We start from the raw sequence: 6,000 nt of genomic DNA, 5'->3' as shown, positions 1-6,000 counted from the left end.
TTCGTGTTTGCTTTTTCACTACTCTCAACGCCATTCATGTTATTTTTCAAGCATACCGGTTAGACATGCAGAGATAAGCATGGTCATGCCTGGAAAAAGCACATATGGAAGAGAGATTAAGGAAATAGGGGCAACATAAATTATAAAGAATGCATGCAACCATAATAGAAGAGGTGATGAGTAGAAATGATAGAAGAGAAAAGAGTTCATGACATTCAGTTACATACAGAAAACACAGCTTTGTTTCACAAAGATCAGTGTCTGGATTAGCAGAAGTAACAGATAAAGAAACGGGAAATTTCATTGTAGGCTGATATCTGCAAAATGGATTTCGTGAATACTGAGCTTGTTGGATATAAGCTTTATTCAGTCCCTTACTGCCTGAATCCTTTTGCATTTACAAGTTCAGGTTTTGCCTGGCAGTTACAATAATGACTTTTAACTTCCCTGTCTCCACAGTTAAAAAAAATTCACAGGGTCCATGGCTTACATATACAAACGCAAATATCATGTGGCCCAAAGGCCTCATGCATGAATTTTTTTTTATCCTACATTCCTTTTTTTTTTTAAATGAGGTTTGTTCACAAATGTCCCCAAGTTAAAAAATGTATAAATGCCACCTGCTCACGAAGAGGTGTGCATTGGCGAGATTTCATGATTTATAAAATGTAATGTCAAATTATTATTCTTTGCCTCTGTGGAGCGTGGCATACTTCTGTACGTGACTTAAAACAAAGGACTGGATCCCTCCTAAATATTGTTTTGAAAATGAAAGCCAAAATTTCTTTTAAATCACTTGTTTGTGCTGTAACACTGGGCATTTGGACCAAAATGCACAACTCAAGACACTGAATCAGTTTAAGCTTCTTTCTGAGGGTTTGCATTAAGTACAAAACTACAAGGCAGGGATGATGCAAAAGGTGAAGTGCAAAAAGCAGGCCGAGGTCAAAATCAGGAGATTAAGTAATACAGGCGTGGGTACAAAAGGGGCGAGGCAAAAGTTAATTTAAAATGACACAAAACAGAATTAAAAGACCGGAAAAACTCACAAGAGGACACTGGGAAAACACTGGAAATGATGCCGGCACCGATGAGCTCGAGACAACATCAAATTGGATAGACTGACAGAAGCAGGCAGACTATATACACAAGGGGGTGGGAAGACAATTGGACACAGGTGGAAACAGTCAGGGCGGAGGCAAGTATTGCACAAGGGCAGGAAGTCAAGACACCAGAAACAAGGGGAGAAACCAAAATACAACAGGAAGTAAAGTAAACTAACCAAAAAGATTACCTGAACTGTGTGCAGGTTGTGACACGTACTACTTTGTTTGTCCGAGTTAAAACAGTGCAGGGGCTGCGTTGGGGTGTGCATGCTGTTTAAGAGACCAGTGCAGTTTAAGCAACAGATTAATGGATTTAAAGGTTCACAGGATGTCAGAACTCTGCACAGTGGGTTGTAAAACTCACAGACAAGATTTTATAATTCAGAAAAGAAATGCATCGGAAAAGTGGACTTAGAAACATGTTATTAGCCAACGTATGTAATTAGCTGACAAAAGAGGCTGACAGGTAGGCTAAATTCACTGCCTATCTCTGGACAAGTGAGCAAATAAGTATATTTCTGAAAATGTTGAAGTATTCCTTGAAGAACATAAAATCACGACATCTTTCCTTCTGACCACCACTTTTCTTGTTGGGCATTTAACAACCACCAAAGATTAATTTAGTTTGCCTGTGAGGTCTTTGAGACTGGCTGTACAAATATATTTTATTTAACAAAAGTAAGAGGTTGTACATGATGCTGAAGAACATCATATTCCTGACATGTTGCCCTTTAAAACCTTGCCAGAGTTTTTAAAAGTGTCCAACTCTGCAATTCATTCATTTTATTGCTTAAGTCAGTGATTAAAAAACAAACTAAGGTTTGGATGTGAAGATTAAAGCTCCACACTTCAATGTGATTAACAGTGTCAGGCAGAAATGAAAAATAAGTTGCACACACTGTGGATTATTTCTCTTGCATATACAGCTATTGTACTTATAATTTGGCATTAATACCAGTAGCATTATATTTTTCATAAAGGTCTCTGCATGCATGCAAGGTACACTGTGTCCTCAAGGTCAGAAGCAGAGCACATCGTCTCGTGCAGAGTCACCAGCACTTCTGCAAAACAACTACTCCTCAAAACTGATCTGCAGGTGTCAATAGATAACGAAGACAGGAAGAACCAATCAGCGAACGCCAACACAGCACAAGGAGCTACATGCATGATGTACTATAAAATACAGGAGCAAGGGCCAGACAGTCAGTCAGACTTCGCGAACTGACACGTTCTGTTGTTGTCAGGGACACATAGTCTGGACTCCTAGCTAGAGATCTGATACTCTGTTGCTTTTATAATAAATACTTTTGAGACCAGCCGATTCTCTCCTATTGCCTCATTAAAGAATACGCAGGACTGGGGGCTGACACATATTGACGTTGTACTAGCATGAGCCCAAGTCCAACAACACACAATTTATATTCAAATGTCTTTTTGTGCCAAATTTCAAATTATAAAATCTTATTATGTTTTATTTAAATCTGACTCCCACATATTCATGAACTGTAAATACACAAACAGTTTGCATATTTATTAAATATTTGAAAACTCTAAATCACTTTAGATGGCACTATTGAAGATACGATAATCTAATGCAATGTCATGGTATATAAAATAAAAATTATTGTGAAAGTGTGTTTCATTTAGTTCAGTTTCATTTTTTTAATGCGCCGCACACGTTTTTCAAGCAGCTTTCACGACTTTCTTTGAGTCACCGATTGAAACTAATCTGCACACAGGTGAAAATAATTACACTGATTACCTATTTGGCAGCTTGTAACTGCAGCATGTTGTGTGTTGCAAGCCCTAAAGTTCATACCTAACAATAAAGTCAAGATTTTACTGAAACGATCTGTTCTGTTACTAATTGGGATCTAGAAAACCACCATATGATGGTTGCCATAATATTCTAAAAAGAAAACAACTTTTTTCAGTGATACATTAAACATTTGTTAAATCTTTTTTGAAAATGCAGACATTTAAACTTTATCAAGATAATCCAATTACTCCTTGTGGTTATTCAACTCTTCATAAGTGTTTTATTGAGAGATACCAGAATATAGAGTAAACAACACAGCAAGTAATGCAACTAACATTAGATTTACTGTCACTCTGTAACTGTCACTTTCCCACTTTCCTGTATACCAGCACAACCACCCTCTGTTGGTGACTGGCTGGAAGAGTGTTGTGTGGCTCAGTCCAGGCCCCGTTGTTTCCAATTTACAGAGGTGTAGCTGTATACAAACACAGGATTCTTTTAAAAAGACTTTTTTACCAAAACTGTATCAGGTCAGAATTATAAAGTCTACCTTTGAATGGCTTTAAAGGTTATTCATTGAGACCATAGATAAGGCTCGTAGGGCTCTCCTCCACCACCTTGTCGGGTCAGAAGACCGTTAGCAACGACATACCATTGGACAATGCCAGCGACAGGTGTACCAGACCTTCATTATCATGGTACCAATGATAAACACGTGGCTAATGTTGTGATACAGTTGCAGTTTGTTCAGATTTTGGCACCAAAAATACTTGGTTAGGTTTAGGGAAAGATCACTGTTTGGGTTACCATAAGTCTAAACATTTTAATTCGTATGTTCACCAAAGTTACATTGAATACTCTACATAAGTTACTGAAGATTAAAATCCGTCAATGTTGAATTTTGGTTTCAGACAACACATGAACAGCAGTCTCCTGGGTGGAAGTTCTGTCCATCTAACCACCGCCCAACCTCGTCCCTAGTAAGCTTTCTAAATCATACCTGACTTCCTCCATTACCCCCCTCATAATTACTTTTGCAGTTTGCCCAGTCTGAAGCACAGTTATGGGAGTGATGACAACTGGTAATGGCCATTTAACGAAATGATAACATTGGAATCAGTTGGAAAGCGCCGTAGGCGTATTAATGACAGTTGCATTCAACTTAAGGGAGGTCCTGCTTGCGGTCACTGTCATGGCTTACTGGGACACTTGATGAATTGCAGCCGTAATTCCTGTACGTTCTCTGACAAGCCAAAATGTCTGCCATGAAGAAGGTCTACCACCAGACTTGTGGAAAAACCATTTGTTACATTTTCAACACGCATACAGAAGATAAGATGTGCGGAGTTGGTGGAAGTTCCTTAGTCCAATTTCCCCAAGACCTGCAATCATTATTATTGTTATTATTATGTATGAGTTACTAAATCCAGTGCCTCATAATCCTCTTTATACTGGATCCATGATTGAAAGTCTTATTTAAGGCCCCGACACAATGAAGCTTGATATCTTATTTTAAATCTTGAGCCAAAATTAATCAGGGAAAGATACTGATCAACAAGTGAGAGACTGATTACATTCCTGCCTAGTCATAACCCGGCATTAATCATGATAATTTCCCTCACCCTGACACCTCAAGTGAGCCTACCCTATTTTCTTTGATGCCATCAGGTTCGTCATCAAAATTGTATTGACTGGACTTCCTGTCTGATATCGAAAACGTTTTGTGTCCCAGCCTTCTGATACTCTGTCAAACCCAGAGCAAGCTTGTTTTATGGAATGTCAATAAATGTGCACAGTACATCTATCAATGGAAACATCTGTAAAAGGTCCGAACAATAAAGTGGTTTATGTTCCACTTTACAGTTACAGACAAAGGCGCTCGAGTGTAAGTAATCAATATAAAAAAAAGTAATGTTTTAATTATACCAATTAAAGGTGAGCAAGCTGAGCCTGAAGCAGGATGTAAAAATATTTGTACAATGAAACAGGAAATATATAGGCTATGATCCATAATTATGTGTTTGAAGCTACATATCGTCCTATAGCTTTCTATCTATCAACCTCAAACACCAGCTTGTTGATTTATTTCACACACACACATGCACACGCGCACACACAGTTATGTTACCCTATTCTTGCTTTGGAGGATCAGACGTTTTGTCGCTGTAGGTGTCAGCGATGAGTCACACTGGCAAATTACTGCATTTCAAACGGCTTTCAAATTACTTCCCTTCCAGTCGGGTGGTGCGCTGATAACCGATAACAGTTTTCACTTCAACAAGGAGTTTTGGAGGACTCATCTTTCCTTCTGTTTGTTTGCCTCAAGGTATAGTGCAGCCTGTGCATGTTTGCGTTAGGCCTACAGGATAGTGCATGCAGACAGACAAGCTTAGAGTTGATAAAGATTCTCTTGCTGAGCAGTTAGAAATTCATAAACATCAGTATTGTTTATTAATTCTGTAGACTTAAATTTGTTGACCCTTAGGCTGCTGAAACAAAAACTATCAATGAACCTTTGTGTAATGAGACAAGAGCGAAAACATTTTAAAGAAAGCAAAGTCTTTGTTCATAAACAGACTCATTTAAGCTGACAAATGATTATCGAAGATGCACAGAGCAACCTCTCTCGTTGGCATGAAAATCCTCCGGTGTTATTTGCATTGCAGCAACGTCACAAATGTAGAAGAGTTACAGTGGCATTGACAGCTCACGGACGATCGAAGAGAATCTTCACCCCATTGACATCACAGTGAGTCACTTCAAAAAGGGCAGACAAAATAAAACAAAAGCAAATTAGGAAAGACAAGCACTGACTTGCCAACTGAAATGCTGCATAATGAAATGTGCTGCATAAACAGCACTAACAACAAAAGCAAATTCGTTAATGTGGACCGCTGTTCTAAAACCAGCGAACAATTTTTTTCACATTCTTGCTACATGATTCTGATGTTACGTACATTCAGACTATACTATATTACAAGTGTCAGCCTATTACAAATTACCAGCATCTCAGTGTTTTATCTTAATAGTAAATGCATGCAAAATTTGGGACAACAAACTTGTACACTTCATTACAACCAACAATTAAAAAAAAAAAAGCTGCCATTTGAACAGCATTATAGAAGTACAGACATA

This window comes from Embiotoca jacksoni, unplaced genomic scaffold (assembly GCF_022577435.1).
Source record: "Embiotoca jacksoni isolate LCO1_2020_lvr unplaced genomic scaffold, fEmbJac1.0.p SCAF_13, whole genome shotgun sequence".
NCBI classification, from domain to species: domain Eukaryota; kingdom Metazoa; phylum Chordata; class Actinopteri; family Embiotocidae; genus Embiotoca; species Embiotoca jacksoni.
The sequence above is the reverse complement of the archived record's forward strand: the minus strand, read 5'-3'. Positions refer to the sequence as shown.